This window comes from Ictidomys tridecemlineatus, chromosome Y (genome assembly GCF_052094955.1).
Source record: "Ictidomys tridecemlineatus isolate mIctTri1 chromosome Y, mIctTri1.hap1, whole genome shotgun sequence".
NCBI classification, from domain to species: domain Eukaryota; kingdom Metazoa; phylum Chordata; class Mammalia; order Rodentia; family Sciuridae; genus Ictidomys; species Ictidomys tridecemlineatus.
In genome coordinates this window covers 18,173,065-18,193,468 of record NC_135494.1, presented here as the reverse complement: position 1 = coordinate 18,193,468, position 20,404 = coordinate 18,173,065, and the positions used below count along the sequence as shown (strand labels likewise).

Sequence of the window (20,404 nt, the reverse complement as noted above, 5' to 3'; positions counted from 1 at the left end):
CATTTTGACAATATTAATTCTGCCTATCCAGGAGCAGGGGAGATCTTTCCATCTTCTGAGGTTTTCTTCAGTTACTTTCTTTAGTGTTTTGTAGTTTTTGTTGTAGAAGTCTTTCACCTCTTTTGTTAGATCGATTCCCAGTTTTTTTTAGGCTATTTTGAATGAGATAGTTTTCCTAATTTCTCTTTCAGTGGATTCATTGCTGATGTATAGGAATGCATTTGATTAATAGGTGTTGATTTTATATCCAGCTAGTTTGCTGAATTTATTTTTTAGTTCTAGAAGTTTTTTGGTGGAATTTTTTATATCTTCAGATATAGAATCAGGTCACCAGAAAATGGTGATAGTTTGAGTTCTTCTTTACCTATCTGTACACCTTTAATTTCTTTCTTTTGTCTAATTGCTGTGGCTGGAGTTTCAAGAAGGGAATGCTTTCAATTTTTCTCCATTTTGAATAATGCTGGCCTTGGGTTTAGCATAGATAGCTTTTACAATGTTGAGCTATGTTCCTACTATCCCTAGTTTTTCAAGTGTTTTGAACATGAAGTTGTGCTATATTTTGTCAAATGCTTTTTCTGAATCTGTTGAGATGATCACAAGATCCTTGTTTCTAAGTCTATTAATATGATGAATTACATTTATTCATTTCCATATGTTGAACCAACCCTGCATCCTTGGGATAAAGCCCATTTGATCATGTGCACTATCTTTTTAATGTTTTTGTATGTGATTTGCCAGAATTTTGTTGAGAATTTTTGCATCTATGTTTATGAGGGATATTGATCTCAAGTTTTCTTTCCTTGATGTGTCTTTGTCTGGTTTTGGTATCAGGGTCATATTAGCCTCATAGAATGAGTTTGGAAGAGTTCCCTCCTTTTCTATTTCATGGAATACTTTGAGAAGTATTGATGTTAATTCTACTTTAAAAGTATTGTAGAACTCAGCTGAGAATCCCTCTGCTCCTGGGTTTTTCTTCATTGGTAGGCTTTTCATGGCATTTTCTATTTCATTACTTAAAATTGATCTGTTTAAATCATGTATTACCTCCTCATTCAGTTTGGGTAGGTCGTATGTCTCTAGAAATTTGTCAATGTCTTCAATATGTTTTATTTTATTGGAATATAAATTTTCAAAATAGTTTCTAAATATCTTCTGTATTTCAGACATGTTCATTGTGATATTTCCTTTTTCATTTTGTATTTTCATAATTTGAATTTTCTCTTCATTAGAATGGTGAGGGGTTTACCTATTTTATATATATATTTTTCAAAGAACCAATTTTTTTGCCAATTTTTTTTCAATTATTTCTTTTGTTTCAATTTCAGCTCTGATTTAATTATTTTCTGTCTTCTACTGCTTTTGGGGTTGATTTGTTCTTCTTTTTCTAGGGCTTTTTTCTTTTAAAGAATGAACTTCATGCAATGAACTTTCCTCTTAGTGTCTCAGAGATTTTGATATACTGTATCAGTGTTCTCTTTTACCTCTAAGAATTTTTTATTTCATCCTTGATTTCTTCTACCATCCATTTATCATTCAATAGTGTATTATTTAGTCTCCATTTGTTACAATAGCTTGTATTTTTTATTTTATTATTTATTTCTAATTTCATTCCATTGTGTTCTAATAGAATGCAGGGTATTATCTCTGTTATTTTGTATTTACCAAGAGTTATTTTGTGACATAATATATGGCCTATTTTAGAAAAGGAGCCATTTGCTGCTGTAAAGAAAGTATATTTGCTGGTTGATGGATAAAATATTCTATATATGTCTGTTAAGTCTAAATTATTGATTGTATCATTTAGTTCTATAATTTCCTTATTTAGTTTTTGTTTGGGAGATCTGTCCAGTAGTGAGAGAACTGTGTTAAAGTCACCCAGTATTATTGTATTGTGGTTTATTTGGTTCTTGAAATTGAGAAGGGTTTGTTTGATGTACATAGATGTTCCATTGTTTAGGGCATAAATATCCATAACTTTTATGTTCTGCTTATATACTTCCCTTAAGAAGTATGAAATGTCCTCCTTTATCTCTTCTGATTAACTTTGGTTTGAAGTCTACTTTATCTGATATGAAGATGGAAACCTCTGCTTGTTGACATAATCCATATAAATGATAAGTTTTCCACATCCTTTCACCTTCAGCCTGTGGATGTCTTTGCCATGAGGTGAGTCTCTTGAATACAGGATATTGCTGGGTCTAGATATTTAATCCAATCTACTAGTCTATGTCTTTTGATTGATGAGTTTAGGCTGTTAACATTCAAGGTTATTACTGAGATATGGTTTGTATGCTTTGTCATTTTGATTTATTTCTGGTTTTTGATTTGTCTTAGTTTCTCATTTCTTTGGATGTCCCTTTAGTGTAGATCCTCCCTTTGTTGGTTTTCACTTTTTTTCTTCACTTCATCCTCATTGAATATTTTGTTGAGAATGCTCTCTAGGGTAGGCTTTCTTATTGTGAATTCTTTTAATATATATATTTTTATCATGGAAGGTTTTCATTTCATCTTCAAATCTGAAACTTAATTTTGCTGGCCACAAATGCTGCTGCCATACCCAGAGGTCTCTTCTCTGGGCACCTTCTTGGCTACCTCAGATGCTACTCTGTGGTCACTGTCGCTGAACCCAAGGTATCCTGTCAATAAACTCCACCTGCACAGCTATTCCATCACTGCTGCCTTTGATTCTACTGCTGCTAGCCTGAGGTCACCTGGATATCTTCTTTCTGGGTGATGCTGCCCTTACAGCTGCAACCCTCTGTTGCTGCCCCAGATTCACCTGAAGCTGACACTGCTTCTGACCCCAGAGATTGCCTGGTGATGCTGACCCCAAAGCTTTAGTTGCAGCTACCACTGATGCTGACAACAACCACCACCCTACTGCTGCTACAATGGCCTAGAGGACTGTTATAGGGAGACTCCAGGTTTGGTTGCACATGGCTACAGTGATTTTGGGACACCAGCCAGGGCCTGGGATCTGGGTGTTACCAGCACAAGAGCCTCTGTCTTGGGACTCCAGTTGGGACTGCAGGTCCAATGTGGGGGTGCCTGTGGGTTTGGAGGAGCCTGGGGTCTTCCTGCTAAGAGTGGTGGTGGCCCTTACTTGCTGTTGCATCTCATGGTTGCTCCTTTTCATGAGTGTATCCCTGGTGGCCTCTCTGCAAAAAGGAGCAGCACTGAGATATTGGGCAAGCAGGTGACTGAGCCTGAGGTATCTGAAGCCCAGATTGGTGGAATAGTGACTGGGTTTTCAATGGCTGATGTGGTTTGGTGATTTTGAGAGATGTCAGAGACAGGGCTGAGACATTGTTGAACACTGACAGAGACAGGTCGACTTTCCAGCAAAATTTATTTTATTTTATTTTATTTTTTGATTCATTAATATCTCTACCATATTTAGAACAGATTTTTTAAGCACCAGTGTGTGGAGGACAATGATATATGAAAGGTGTTTTGTATTTTCATTGTATTCTTATGTCTTTAATTTTTTGTCTTTGTTCCTATTCTTCTACTCTCTTGTCTATTTTCTTTCTAACTTTTCTCCAACCAATAGCCAATCTCTATCAACTCCTCTTCCTTTCTTCCTGTGAATTTTTACTTCTAGCTTCTCTCTTCCTTTCTCTCAAATATTGTGTACTACACTACCTCTGTTCTCTCATTCACCATTTGAAATTGTAAACCATTTTAACAAATTTCCTATTTATACTATAGATAGTTATTGAACTCATCATTTTGGTTTAATGCTAGAAAGCAATAGACACCTTAGTGGGAGTATTAGGTTTAAGGATATATATTATCTACATTGGGGGTGCTGTTGATATTGGTCTCATCATTAAAAGTGAGGCACTAGAAACTTTCAGGATCACTACAGGTCTACAGGGTAGAAATTTATGCTGCCTTAAATTCATACTTCTAGATGGCAAAACACACTAACAACATATAAAAATAAAAGGGGGAATAAAGTGTCCCAAACAAACCAAGATGCTTCAACAACAGATGCCACTGATAAAACAGTAGAATAATGTCTAAGAAGGAGTTCAGATTGTACACAGTTAAATTGACATGTGAAGTAAAGAATAGTATAAGGAGTGAAATCAAAGAAAATATACAGGAAGTGAAAAATCAATAAAGAGTTAGAGATTGTGGGGAAAAAATCAGAAATCCTCAAAATGAAGGAATCAGTAAACCAAATTATACATTCAATAGAAAGCATCACCAACAGACTAGACCACTTGGAACACAGAATCACAGACAATGAAGACAAAATATATAATCTTGAAAGTAGGGTTGACTGTGCAGAAAAGTTGGTAAGAAGCCATGAAAAGAACATCCAAGAATTATGGGATAACATGAAAAGACTAAATTTAAGAGAGGTATCAGAATAGATGAAGGAGCAGAGATACAAACCAAAGGAATGCACAATCTTTTCAAAGATATAATAGCAGAAAATTTCCCATACCTAAATAATAGAATGGAAAATCAAATACAAGAGGCTTACAGGACCCAAACTATACAAAATTATAGCAGACCCACACCAAGACACATTACAATGAGAGTGACTAACACAGAATAAAGATAAAATCTTAAAGGCTGTGAGAGGAAAATTAAAATTTCATATAGGAAGAAACTAATTTGGATCTCAACTGATTTCTCAAGCCAGATCCTCAAAGCTAGGCAGTCCTGGAATGATATATTTCAAGCTCTGAAAGAAAATTAATGCCATCCAAGAATTTTATATCTGACATCTTGCTCTTTTTGATAAACATGTTCTTCAAAATTCACCTGTGTGGTGGGTATGGTAGAAGTTTGTTCCCTTTAATTAAGGATAATTTCCTATTATATGAACATGTCAGTCAATCTTCATGTTAACAAGTTGGCATAGGTTTGAGACTTTTGTTAATGTTTTAGGGACATTCTTGCAACATCCTTTGTAGACGTGTGCATTCACTTGTCTTGAGTATATTCCTAGGTATGAAAGTGGTGAGTCAGAGTTTTTCTGTGCAGTTTAGCTTCAGTGAACACTAAAATAATAGAGTGATGTTTTCTAAAATAGTGAGCATGTTTGCAGTCTACCAACCTGTACCATACAGAAAGGTACTAGTTGCTATAAAACTTCCTGAATAATATTTGATATTGTTAACTTTGTGAAATTGTATCCATATTGGTACATCTTAAAATGGTATTTATTTGATGAGCAATGAAATTGAGCATTTTGATATTTTCCCTTAGGAACAGCTAGTGATCAAATCAAATCATTCTCACCTTTATGCTTTTCTCCATTTTTATATTTTCCCTTAGGAACACAGCACACTTCTGGGTGTGACTGTGAAGGTATTTCAAGAAATTATTGGCAAGTTGAGGGAAGTGAGTCAAAGACTCAGCCTGAATGTGAGCAAAATAGTAGGAGAGACCATCATCTCTTCTCTCTCCACTTCCCCACTTGACCAAGTGCGCTGACCCACTTGACAACTGTTCCCCGTGAGTGCCAAATACTAGGTTTCTTAGATTTTGAATGTGAACTTGCACCAGTGAACCTTCAGGGACTTTCAGACCTAAGGATACAAACAGGGAGCATATGGTGCATTTTCTACCCCACAACCCCCACCTTCTTGTACTGAGTAACTACCAGTTTTTTTTGGTTCTCCTGAGTGAAAATAGTCATTGGTGAACATTTCAGCCTATGTGACCTTGTGACTGAATCTATTTTTCTACTATACCTAAATATTAGAGATATGTATATAGACATGTACTTGTGTGCATGTATATATGTATGTGTTCTGTTTCTCTGGAGAACATCAAACTTGTACACTGATAAAAAATTCTTTCTAAGATATATATAAAACCCAAAGAACTTAAAAACATCATACCACAGGGACACAGCCACATCAATGTTTATAGAAGCACAATTCATAATAGCTAAATTGTGGAACCAATCTTGATGCCCTTCAGTAGATAAATGGATAAAGAAAATGTGGTGTGTATACACAATGGAATATTACTCAGCAATAAAAGAGAATTAGCATTCTTTAGTCCAGTCCAGGTGACAGCAAAATTGACTATCACAGCTAGAAATATGCATTGGAATATCTTTTCTAAGTTGATATCTTGCCAATTTGCTTTCTGTTTTTGAATTTTAATATATTTTTTGAAAAACAAATCAAAAATTTGCATTCATGAGTTCTGCATCTTTGGATTCAATCAATAATAAATTGAACATATTTCAGAAAAAAATGTATCTGTACTGAATATAACAGACTCTTTCCATGACATTATTCTCTAAATAATATAGTAGAACAAAACCACATAAAGAGATGATTTAAAGCATATGAGGGATGGAATTTTCTACATCAGACTAATTAGTCCATCAGCTTTAAATTCAGTGTCATAGAAAGTCTCAATTCACATACCACATGCCTGTAATCCCAGCAGTTCAGGAGGTTGAGGCAGGAGGATGGAGTTCAAAGACAGCCTCAGCAAAAGTGAGGTGCTAAGCAACTCATGAGACCCTGTCTCTAAATAAAATCAAAATAGGAGTGGGGATGTGGCCCTGTGGTTAAGTGCCCCTGAATTCAAATCCCTGGAACAGAGACTTCCTCCTCTGAAAACACATGAGCCCAGTCTTTACTGTCCACAGTTCCATTGGCATTCTGGTCTGTGAGTTTTCATCAGAATCACCTATTAAACTCTGCTCACAACAACCTAAAGATTTTCCAACTTGCATTCCTAATCTTTTCAAAATTGTGCCCACAAGTTCCAAAAAGAATCTGAAACATGTGGTTAGGTTAGTTACAGCAACCACGGTACTTCTTGGTATGAATTTTTGTTTTAGTCAACTTTTCAGAATACCAGAGAAGAAAACACAGAGGAGGAAAAGTATTTTTTGGCTCATGGATTCAGATGTCTCTGACTACAGATGGCTGACTCCATAGCACTGAGGACATCATGGTGGAAAGACATAGAGGAGGAAAGCAGCTCAGGACATGGCAACAAGCAAGCAGAGAGAGTTTCTCCAACCAGGGACAAAATGTAAACCCAAAGAGACACCCTCAGTGACCTACCTCCTTCAGTTACACCTTGTCTACCTACAGTTGCCACCATTTAATCTGCATTGGTGGATTCATTCACTGACTAGGATAAAACTTTCATAATCCCATCATTTCACCTGGAATATCCTGGAACAACATTTTTCAAACACTGAAAGATAATGGGTGCCAACCAAGAATATTGTATCCAGCAAAACTAAGCTTCAGGTTTGACAATGAAATAAAAATCTTCCATGATAAACAAAAGTTAAAAGAATTCACAGCCAGAAAACCAACACTGCAAAGCATTTTGAGCAAAACACTACACGAAGAGGAAATGAAAAACAACAACAAAAACTAACAGTGGGAAGTACCTCAGTAAAGAGGTGGGGGATAAAAAACTAATCAAAGAGAAAAAACAAGCCAAAATTTTTAAAAAATAATTAAATAAATAAACAAACATTATTGGAAGTACAAAGCATATTCAATAGTAACCCTAAAAGTTAATGGCTTAAACTCACCAATTAAGCAACATAGGCTAGTAACCTGGAATAAAAAAGCAGATCCAACAATATGCTGCCTTCAGGAGACTCATCTGATAGGAAAAGACATACACAGGCTGAAGGTGAAGGGTTGGGAAAAATCATACAACACACATGGACCTTGGAAGCAAGCAGGTGTGGCTATACTCATATCAAATAAAATTGACTTCAAGTCTAAATTAATCAAAAGGGATAAAGAAGGACACTATATATTGTTAAAGGGAACCATTCACCAATAAGACATAACAATTATCAATTTATATGCCCCAAACAATGGTGCTGCTGTGTTCATAAAACAAACTCTCCTCAAGTTCAAGGGACAAATTGACTACAACACAATAATTATGGGTGACTTCAACACACCTCTCTCACCACTGGACAGATATTCCAAACAAAAGTTGAATAAAGAAACTATAGAACTCAATTACACAATTAATAACCTAGACTTAACTGACTTATATAGAATATATCAACCATTAGCAAGCAGATATACTTTTTTCTCAGCAGCACATGGATACTTCTCAAAAATAGACCATATATTATGCCATAGGGTAACTCTTAGCAATTATAAGGAGTAGAGATAATACCATGCATCTTTTCTGATCATAATGGAATGAAATTGAAAATCAACAATAAAAGAAGAAGGGAAAAATCCTTCAACCCTTGGAGATTGAACAATATGTTACTGAATGATCAATGGGTTACAGTAGACATCAAGGAGGAAATTAAAAAATTCATAGAGACAAATGAAAACACAGACACAACATATCAGAATCTATGGGACACAATGAAAGCAGTTGTAAGAGGAAAATTCATTGCTTGTAGTTCATTCCTCAGAAAAAGGAAAAACCAACAAATAAATTATCTCACACTTCATCTCAAAGCCCTTGAAAACAAAGAGCAAAGTAACAGCAAATGTAGTAGAAGGCAAGAAATAATTAAAATCACAGCTGAAATTAATGCAATTGAAACAAAAGAAACAACTGAAAAAATTGACAAAACTAAAAGTTATTTTTTCAAAAATAAATAAGATTGATAGACCCTTAGCCATGCTAACAAAGAGAAGAAGAGAGGGAACTCAAATTACTAGCATACAGGATCAAAAAGGCAATATCACAATATACAGATAATAACTAGAAATTATTTTAAAATCTTATATGCCAATAAAATAGAATATAGTGAAGGCATCAATAAATTTCTTAAGTCATATGATCTGCCCAGATTGAGTCAGGAGGATATACACAACTTAAACAGAATAATATCAATTGAGGAAATAGAAGAAGCTATCAAAAGATTACCAATCAAGAAAAGCCCAGGACTGGATGGGTATACAGCAGAGTTTTACAAAACCTTTAAAGAAGAACTAATACCAATACTTTTAAAGCTATTTCACAAAACAGAAAAAGAGGGAGTACTTCCAAATTCATTCTACTAGGCCAACATCACCCTGATTCCTAAACCAGATAAACACACTTCAAAGAAAGAAAACTACAGACCAATATCTCTAATGAACATAGATGCAAAAATCCTCAATAAAATTCTGGCAAATCAGATACAAAAACATCAAAAAGATTGTGCACCATGATCAAGTAGGATTCATACCTGGGATGCAAGGCTGGTTCAATATACAGAAATCAATAAATGTAATCCACCACATCAATAGACTTAAAGATAAGAACCATATGAACATCTCAAGAGATGCTGAAAAAGCATTCAACAAAATACAGCATCCCTTTATGTTCAAAACATTAGAAAAACTAGAGATAACAGGAACTTACCTCAACATTGTAAAAGCTATTTATGCTAAGGCTCAGGCTAGCATCATTCTAAATGGAGAAAAAATGAAGACATTCCCTCTAAAATCTGGAACAAGACAGGGATGCCCTCTCTCACACTCCTATTCAACATAGTTCTCGAAACACTGGCCAGAGCAATTAGATAGATGAAAGAAATTAAAGGCATAAAAATAGGAGAAGAAGAACTGAAATTAGCACCATTTGTGGATGACATGATCCTATACCTAATGGACCCAAAATGTTCTACCAAGAAACTTCTAGAACTAGTAAATGAATTTAGCAAAGTGGCAGGATATAAAATCAACACTCAAGTCTAAGGCATTCCTGTATATCAGTGACAAACCCTCTGAAAGGGAAATCAGACAACCACCCCCTTCACAATACCCTAAAAAAAATACTTAGGAATCAACCTAACAAAAGAGGTGAAAGACCTTTACAATGGAAACTACAGAACCCTAAAGAGAGAAATAGAAGAAGACCTTAGAAGATGGAAAGACATACCTTGTTCATGGATAGACAGAATTAATATCATTAAAATGGCCACATTACCAAAAGTACCCTATAGGTTCAATGCAATGCCAATCAAAAGACCACGGCATTCCTTACAGAAATAGAAAAAGCAATCATGAAATTCATATGGAGAAATAAAAGATCCAGAATAGCTAAAGCAATTCTAAGCAGGAAGTGTGAATCAGGAGGTGTAGCAACACCAGATTTCAAACTGTACTACAGAGCAATAGTAACAAAAACAGCATGGTACTGGTACCAAAACAGGCGGGTGGACCAATGGTACAGAATAGAGGACACAGAGACCAACCGACAAAATTACAACCATCTTATATTTGATAAAGGGGCTAAAAGCATGCAATGGAGGGAGGATAGCATCTTCAACAAATGGTACAGGGAAAACTGGAAATCCATATGCAACAAAATGAAATTGAATCCCTTTCTCTCACCATGCACAAAAATTAACTCAAAATGGATCAAGGAGCTAGGAATGAAACAAGAGACTCTGCATCTAACAGAAGAAAAAGTTGGCCCTAGTCTCCATCTTGTGGGGACGGGCTCCAAATCTTTCATAGGACACCTATAGCACAAGAGTTAAAATTAAGAATCAACAAATGGGATGTATTCAAACTAAAAAGCTTTTTTCTCAGCAAGAGAATAAGTGAGGTAAATAGGGAGCCTACACCTGGGAACAAATTTTTACCCCTCACACTTCAGATAGAGCACTAATCTCCAGAATATACAAAGAACTCAAAAAGTTATAAAACAAACAAACAAACAAACAAAAAACATAACCCAATCAACAAATGGGCCAATGATCTAAACAGACACTTCACAGAGGAGGACATACAATCAATCAACAAATACACGAAAAAGTGGTCACCATCTCTAGCAGTCAGAGAAATGCAAATTAAAACCACTCTAAGATACCATCTCACTCCAGTAAGAATGGCAGCCATTATGAAGTTAAACAACAACAAGTGCTGGTGAGGATGTGGGGAAAAGGGTACAATTGTACATTACCGGTGGGACTGCAAATTGGTGCAGCCAATTTGGAGGGCAGTATGGAGATTCCCTGGAAAGCTGGGAATGGAACCACCATTTGACCCAGCTATTCCCCTTCTAGGACTATACCCAAAAGACCTAAAAAGAGCATACTACAGGGACATAGGTACATCAATGTTCATAGCAGCACAAATCACAATAGATAGATTGTGGAACCAACCTAGATGCCCTTCAACAGATGAATGGATAAAAAATGTGGCATTTATACACAATGGAATATTACTCAGCACTAAAAAATAACAAATCATGGAATTTGCAGGGAAATGGATGGCATTAGAGCAGATTATGTTAAGCAAAGTTAGCCAATCCCTAAAAAAAAATGCCGAATGTCTTCTCTGATATAAGGGAGGTGGCTCAAAACAGAGTAGGGAGGAAGACCATGAGAAGAAGATTACCATGAAATAAGGAAAAGAAATGGTAGAGAATGGGAGGGAGAAGGGGAATTGCATGGAAGATGGAAGGAGACCCTCATGGTTACACAAAATACATATACGCTAGTGTGAGGGGGAAGGGAAGAAAATAAAAAGAGAGAGATAAGTGTCACAGTAGAATGGGTAGAGAGAGGTGATGGGAGGGGAGGGGAGGGGGGATAGGGAGGACAGCAGAATACAACTGACACTAAGATTGCTGTATGTATACACATAGATGTATAACCAGTGTGATCCTGCAATTCGTATATGTGGAAAATTGAGAATTCATAACTTATTTGAATCAAATGTATGATATGTCAAGATCATTGTAATGTCTTGAACAACTAATGATATAAAAAAGAATATTTGGAGTTCCAGAAAGAGAGAGCAGAAAAAATTGGGCAGAAAGAACATTCAAACACATGTTGTTTGAAAACCCAAAATAATTAGTAATCATCCGAAGGGTTTAAAATAAATAGAATGTAATCCTGGATAGAAATATGAAGCTGGAAAGAGGACACATATGTATAAATGAGGATTAGCCTTGGCTGCATGTAAGAGCCAGAGCAATATCATGTAATTTGAGGTGCATACATAAGAGCAATGTGAGAGAAATTAACAAAAAGGGGATGTGATTGGAATTAAAAGACCTAGTAGTTTTAGAAAACAGGCATCATGTGATGTTAGGTAGGTAAGGAAATCTCTTGTAAGTGAATCCGTAATTACCAATTTAATGTAACAGAAGTTTGACACTATGAATGTACAGTGCACAGCATAATTTAAATCTGTGAAGATTTAAATCTGATGTGCTCATAAATTGCATGTGGTTGTGTACATTGGAAAAAAAATATCATGAAAAGTGTTCGCTATGCCCAAGTTTTATAAGAGCATCAGTAAATTCCAAGGATTATAACCAAGATATACAAGTGAATATGTCCACAAAGAGATACGTAGATGACTGTGCATAAAAGATCTAACTTTATGGCCGATTTTTGGATACAATCTAACTGACTTAATTACAAATGTATGGACTGTGGAATATTCACAGAACAACTGTATATAACAACTAGAACATTTACTATTTTGCAGCAGGAATCCACTGTATCTCAAACAGAAAGATAAGGGAAAGATGCTAGAAACGAAAGTATGCTTACTTCAGTGTACATGATGTTCCAATCCAGGAACAAGAAAACTATTGGACAATCTGCAGAGTAACAATTTCCTTGCTAGAGGTTAGAGACAAATGTTGACTTGGAAGACATACAAAGGAAGTTTGGAGAGCTCTATATCTTGATCTGAAAGATGAATATACAAAAAATTCTTGTTTGTACAATTCATATTTCTTCAATTTATACAGTGTGCCTTTTCTGTGTTTGAAGACCAAACTATGCCCTTATGTTATATGAACATCTACTAAAGGTGGCATATTTACAGACATACTACTTTTAAAGAAGCATAAAATGTACCCAGAAAAATGCTAAAAGCCTTGAAAACTGGGAGGGGAAATAGTTCAGTAAAACTATATTTCAAATAATTAGAAGTATAAATATAAGATGTATGTATAAATTATATGTATAAATATAAGAGACTATAACAGGAGACATGCAATGTTTGAAATATCTGTTGAAGAAGACACAACAGTTGCTCTAAATAGTGGAAGACTGTTTAGCTGGAGCAGAAAGCTGGAGACCTATCAGAATGAGGTGAAATACAACATGAAAAAAATCATTAGAAAGTTCAAGACTTGATAGAATTATGAAAATTCTACAAGGTATGAGATTGACATATGGAGAGGATATTGAGAATGCTAAGGAGAAATGAGTCAAAAGGAACAAAAAGAATTAGCAATTTCATCCATGTGACTTACAAATACTTTCTCCCATTCAGTGGGTTGCCTTTTCACTCTGTTGATAAGAGTTTTTGAGACTCTCTGATGCACGTATGTTTTTAACTAATTTTTACTCTTAATGATGCTGGTTTTAGTGTCAATCCAAGAAATAACTGCCAAATCCAATGTCATGAAACATTTCCCTGTATTTTCTTTTCCAGTTTTTGCTCTTACTCTTAGGTCAATGATTTTTTTGTATGATTTTGAGTTATTTGTTTATTCATGGATCAAGTTAAGTATTCAACTTAATTCATTTTTAGTATCTGATTTTCCCTACACACTTTACTGAAAAGATTGTCCTCTCTCCCATTCAACTGTGTCCCTGGCTGAGCATCATTAAACCTTAAATGTGAAGTTTTCTTTGTGAACTCTGGATCTTACAGCTGGGTGTCTGTGTTTATGCCAATACTGTGAAGATGGAATCTTTTAATTTTTAATTTGTTTTATTGATGTATAATTCACAAGTATATTTTTTTGGTCATTTTCATAATTTTTAGTTGGATTAATGATTTTTGTTTTGCTTTCTTTTTTGTTGTCTATGTAGTTGTGTTAGTTCCTCATATATTTTGGATATTAACCCATTATTAGTTATATGGTTTACAAATATTTTCTACCATTCCATGGGCTGTCCTTTTATTCTGTCAATAGCTTCTTTTCTGTGATGAAGGATCCTAGGTTGCTGCAGTCCCATTTGGTTATATTTTGGAGAGAGAGAGAGAGACAGAGAGAGAGAGAGAGAGAGAATTTTTTAATATTTATTTTTTAGTTTTCGGCAGACACATCTTTGTTTGTGTGTGGTGCTGAGGATCCAACCCAGGCCGAACGCATGCCAGGCGAGCACACTACCACTTGAGCCACATCCCCAGCCCCTCATTTGCTTATTTTTGATTTTGTTATTTTACCTTTTGATGTGACATAAAAAACAATTATTACTAATACCAACATGATAGAGATTTCCCACATGCTTTCTCTAGGAGCATGCCTGCATATGTTATTTTATATGTATTGCTGATTCTTCATAATTATTTTGCTTGGAGGTGTTTTGATGAGCCAGCGTTCAAATATCTAGATCCTCTGAAGGTTGAAGGTAGTTGACGCTTTGAAATGCATTTCAACATTGGGTTATTCTTAGCTCTTGAACAGGAAACACAAGGGAAAGTGAAGTTCACTACTGTGAGGTCTGGTTCCTTAAGGCAGAGGGTCACCCTCCAGCAGTTGTGCTGCATTGATTGTTATCATAAGACAAAAATTAGGCACTAAATAATTCATTCATTTCTTGTATCTTTCTTGCTCTTAATTTTTGTTTTTTTCTTACTATGGAAAAAAAGGAAGGAAACATTTGATTGACAAATAATATTAAATGGATGAATTTTATCTTAAGTTTCCTGAGTATCTTGAATTTCCCTTATTGAAAATTCATACAACTCTTTTGTTGATTCTTGGACTTCAGTATGAAAGGAGAAGGAATAAGTATGAAAATGTTCATGTTACAGTCTCAATGTCTTATCTAAAATAAAAAAGCAAAACCTTTTTCTTTTATCTTCTTGGTATATTCTATAAATTTTTATGAGGAAAACTTAAAAGAAGCTTTAAGTACAGTTTAAAACATTGAAATTCACAGTCTTCAAAATCTTTTTGGGTTCTCTATTCCTCATCTCACAAGTGAACCATATTTATAGACACCTTCTTTGGAGGACAGAGGCCTGTGTCCTCAAAAATGTAAACTGACATGGAATCTTAGGAGACCAGGAAGAGAACTTGTAAGACACTGAATAATTACGTGGTAAATGGAATATTGCTTCACTGCAGTTTGGTGTGGGTGAGCTAGGCTTAGCAGAGAGATTAATATCTACAGAAGAAAATCCATATTCTTCCCATGATGTCTAACCTTAAAGGTAAATATTATTTTTTGTCAATTATCTGTTCGAGCCTTGTTAAAGAGTCTTAGTTTGGTACATTTTCCCAAAATATATTAAAAACAATCTTCATTTTTGTGAAATCATGTGTACAATTTCATTTGTTTGTTTGTTTTAGCGATTGAATATGACTTTGGGTTAAATTATCTAAGATTACTTTGTGGTTCTAACTCATCTTTCCATTTCCCAGGATTTATTTTTTTCTTCCAGGATTGTGACTCCCCTTTTTATGTAGAAGCCATTTTCCATGACCTGTTGAATTCAATATTAAGTGTATCGATAACAAATGATAAAAGGTGAAGTTGCTTCCCTATTGAGGTGACTAGCCACATGGTAGAATGATCCCTGAGCAGGCACTGTTTTTAAATGAAGGCCTAGGAAAATGTCAGTGCTGGCACAGGGTGCCCCAAGACACTACTGCCTAGGATGCAATTGTTGTTCTTTTCTTACAGGGAATCTCCCTTGCATCTTGATTTAAGGCTGTTGCTCCCCAGACAGGCCAGAGGAGAGATGAGTGACCTCACACAGTGACAAGGAGCAGAATCCTGAAGGACCTGGTTCTGCAGGACCAGATAGAATGTAAGACTGTTACCAGAGTTTTTCTTAACACCACTTATTTAAAAAACTTTTTTTCTTTGATTTTTCATTCTGTACCAGTAAATTGAGAAGTTCTTTTACTAATAAACACCTGTGGGTTATCTGTTATTTGTTAAGGAAGTTATGATGGGAAATACATCAAATCGTAACAACTCACCACAAGGAATTTCATATCTATTACCTAAGGCATGGAATTATATCTTCTTTTCCTCTTACTTAAATGGGGCTTTCAGCTTTCGATGTGCAAGAGACAGACTCATGCTTTTATCCTTTTCATGACCTTCAAAAGAATGGTTTTGTGGATTTTAGGTTCCATGGAAAGCAGCTTCCAAAACCTGTATCTAACATTCTCCAGCACTGTAGCTGGGATGCAGATGAAAGAATCTTCAACTGGCTCAAGACCACCTTTGCATCTGGAGGCTTCCCCCATCAGACTTGTGGGTATGAGAGCTGTGTCCTTTTCCACATTACCTGGGAACAAAACAAGCTGGACAGCATTCAGCTCTCAGATTAATCCTAGACACCCTGCACTGTCTGGGACTTGCTGTCTTAGAGTGGCAGCTCCAAAATCATGTGACCATGTTCTAACCAGGTGCTGTCACATGGTTCTTCCATATTTCCACAAACAAACTGACTTAATCTGTATCTGTGTACCAGCAAGAGATGTTTTATGTCACCTTGTACACAGAGGAGGGCCTGTCCTGCTTTCTCCTCCCATTTCATCCAGCAGGTTGTCTCACCCCACTGCACCCACCATGGGATTTGCATACTGTCCCACAGGAAGGCTCTTTCTTACAAATCTGAGAAAACGCTCAGCTCTAATCTGGCCTTGGCTCACCAGGGCTGCTCAACTTAACCTTCTGCTGTGCCCTGCTCAGCTCCTGGGGCTGCTGATGCTCTGGGTCCCTGCTGAGGCTGAGGGATTTAGGAAAGGAGAATGGGGTAGAAGGGTCCCATTTCTTGTCATATTTATTCTTTCCTTGCAGTAGAGGCAAGTATTTTGTGTTCCATGGAATGGTATTTCATACTTTTCCTGTTAGAATTAGGATCCACTTAACAATGACCAATGCCCTAATGGAGATCTTGGATAACACAGAACACATTGTGACTTATATATAAAATAGCAAATTATTTCTTACAGGTTTATGTTTTCTTGGTATGAATCAGAAAATTATTTGATATTTTTAGCATTAGCATCCACTCAACAATAACCAGTGTTCTAATGAAAATCATGAATAACAAATAGCACTTTGTGACTTATATATAAATAAAATAGCAAATTATTTTTGTAGGTTTATTTTTTCCTGGCATGCATCAGAAAATATTGAAATAAGTAGCAGACTGAAAATAATGAATATTGATCACAGTATTGGTACGTAACCTTGCTTTTCTGTCATCTTTTCAGGATCCAGTGGCAATGTTGTTATGACCCAGACTCCTGTCTCCAAGCCTGTCACCCCTGGACAGCCCCCTGCCATCTCCTACATAGTAATGGAAACACCTATTTGTGTTAGTTTCTTCAGAAGCCAGGCAAGTCTCCAAAGCTTCTCATCTACAAAGTTTCCAACCAATTCTCTAGGGTCCCAGATGAGTTCAGCGTTAGTGGGTCAGGGACAGATTTTGCACTGAGAATCAGCAGGGAGGAGGCTGAGGACGCTGGAGTGTATTACTGCAGGCAAGGTACACAAGCTCCTCCCACATTGTGCAGCCCCAAACAAAAATCTCTTTGCTATGGTGACTCAGCAAATATACTTTATGTCCCCAACAGGAAGCAGGATCTGGGGTTTTTATTACTGCATTCTTTCTATCACACTGTGTTCTGACATGTGACTGATATGGCCCCGTATTATATCAGATGCAAATTTGGAATACTACTTTAAACAGATCTGTTGAAAGCTATATGTGCTGCTTGTCTAACAACAGTTTTTTTTTGAGTCTGCGTGAGAGGAAGATGCTGAGGAACTCAGGGAACAGGCTGACAGCTCATGATTCACATATTCAGGCTTCTTCCTCATTTGCCCACATTGTTGAGAAATTACTCCACATGACAAGCAGGTCATTGGTGCACATCAATGGAACAGGAGTCCAGTACCTGCTGGAAATGAATGGTGGGCTGTTATTTTTCACATATTTAGTAATATTCAGAAATTCCATTTTCTCACTGACCTAATTTCTCACATCAACTTTACCATCTACCCTTTTGATGAACATGTTTAGGAAATCATATGATATACCAACCCTTAGAGAAGGAAGAAGTGGATTATTTATAGCAATGTTTGCCTTTTGAGCACAATCAAGGCAGATATAGATCCTAATCCAACATATTTTATTTGCCCCAGTTACTGTTCACTGATTGAAAAGGCAGTTCACCCCATTCTTATTGTGAGTTTTGAAAATAAAGGGCAGAAACTGAATAATGAAGAACAAGTATACACCATGTAGCACAGGAAAAATAGAGGTTTTTATTTTTTACCTCAAATTTTAGGAATTTTATAAATATCTTCAACAGTTTTCAAGATGAGAATTTTAATCTTTTGCTAAAAGAAAATATAAAAGTGGATTATTTTCATGACATCATCATTACATGGAATTGAATTTAATTTTATTTTACTTGTAAATGGATACAGATGGTTTGCTTTCAACAGGTCTATTTGAAGAAGTGCTCCAAATTTACATCTGATGTAACAATGGGTCATTTCAGTCACATGTCAGAACACAGTGTGATACACAGAATGCAGCGATAGAAACCTAAGATCTTGCTTCCCATTGGGGACAGAAAGTATATTTGAAATGATTTTATATCAAGAGTTTGGATCATGGCAAGTCCATTTAAAATCCTAATGGTTCATATCCATTAGGTTTAAAAATTGTGTAAGGGTATCTGTATGAATTTCTTGTGAAATGTTAGTCTTCTCTCCTTAACTTGTTCCACAAATCATTTGCATTTCCTACAGAATCCTGCCCAGTGACAGATGGAAGAAGATCATCTTCAGGAATGTGAAAGAGAGCTGGGGATGTGGCTCAAAAGAAGAACGCTCACCTTGAATGTGGAAGGCACTGAGTTCGATCCTCAGCACCACATAAAGATAAAATAAAGATATCGTGTCTAGCTACAGATAAAAGTATTTTTAAAAATGTGAAAGAAGGAATCCACAGTCAAGACACTGGGTCCACAGACCCAAAATCCCACACGTTGTTGTGACATCTACCTGCCATGAGAATGCGAACAAATTTGACTTTTAAAATAAAGCCCAGAGGCCAGATCTCAGAAGCCCTGAGGAAGTATCTATGTCCTGCCCAGGAGGGACCCTAAATCTTGGGAGCTGTGCCCAGCTCTCAGGCCCAGGACTGCTGGGGCTCTGTACTCACTGGGCCAAGTCTCCCCATCAGCAATTTATGAGCATTTTTAATTTCACTTTGTGATCTGCAATGACCACAACCTGGCAATGATGACAGTTCCCTGAGGACTCATGGAGTGGGGTCAGAACTAAGGGTCAGCAGTGGGCCAGGATGTGCGAGAGGGCAGGGCCACAGCTCTGAGGACTGTGCAGCCCTGTGTGCAGTGACGGTGACTTGCCTGGTGAATTCAGAGGAGGCGCCACTGAGTGATGTGCCCTCAGATGGGGTCCTGTGAGTCTTAACCCTACTTCCAATACAAAATACCAAGAAACCCAAGCACATAGACAAGAGTCTCCTCCTTGCTCAAGTGCTGTGGGTTCCCCTTTAGTGTAATCAAGGGGCTTTGCCCATGAGATTGTCTTCCTAAGAAAAACTCTGGGGATAGCTCTTCTTCAGTGAAACTGTATCTGTCTCTTGTCAAAACCAACACCAGGTGACAAAAACATGGAGACACTGGGAGCAGAGAGGACAGCCACCCACTCAGGGATGGCAAGGCCCTCTCTCTCCTCCTGAGTTGCCTGCAGCTGTTGCAACATATCCCAGGACCTCTCGGGCTCCACACAGCACACAAGGAGCCCACAGTTCTGGAGGTCACAGGCTCTCTCAGGCGGTGTTCTATCTGGAGGTTCCCGAGGAGAGAATCTTAGTCTGCCTTTCCTCCTCCAAGATGCTCCCAATCCCTGATCCTTGCCCCTTCCTCCATCACGGCACCATCCTCCTCATTGTCACTTCCCCTTCTGAGTTGACTGTCACAAGGCCAATCTATAAAGAGACTAGAATAAAATGTGACTCGGGGTCCTCTGGCTTGAGGATTTAAAAGCTGGTGATTTGATTACACTGGCCCTCATGTTGCACAGATATTTGATAAAGGCTGCCTTGATCTTGGACAAACAGAAAGGAATCACTCCATAAATCCAATCTAGGAGACATTGGCAAAAGAAAATAAATATTTCTGGAATTTTCTTAATAATAGAGGAGGAGAGGTGAGATCTCGGACCAGGGATGCCCTGCAGGAATAGGATCTGTTTCTCTCCTGGGTTGTGTCCCAGGACAAAGAGGACTATGCAGTCACTCCATTACGAGCCACACTGCTGAGGATGGTGGCAGCTCAAGCCCACATGGAAACAGAGAAAATGCCCCTGGTGACGCCAGCTGAGCTGAGGGGCTGGGATGTGTGCCTCTCCTGCCATTTCCCTCTGGAACTGTCCTGGGAATGGTCAGCCCAGGCCCTGTGTCTGCCTTGTGTGCAGCACAGCTGCCTC

At 37.0% G+C, this 20,404-nt stretch overlaps 1 long non-coding RNA gene across 4 annotated transcripts in view; it reads left to right on the top strand.

The window, feature by feature from the left end:
- LOC144372074 (uncharacterized) overlaps positions 1-19,612 on the top strand; it is a 72,618-nt gene extending 53,006 nt beyond the window's left edge. For 3 of the 4 annotated variants that reach the window (XR_013432127.1, XR_013432125.1, XR_013432126.1), the window contains 4 exons: positions 15,599-15,725; positions 16,053-16,184; positions 17,149-17,273; positions 18,698-19,612. This is a non-coding gene — a long non-coding RNA (uncharacterized LOC144372074). Of the gene's footprint in view, positions 1-14,744; positions 15,726-16,052; positions 16,185-17,148; positions 17,274-18,697 lie in introns of those variants that run through there. The other variant, XR_013432124.1, reaches the window with a different exon arrangement.
- The last annotated feature ends 792 nt before the right edge of the window (positions 19,613-20,404 follow it).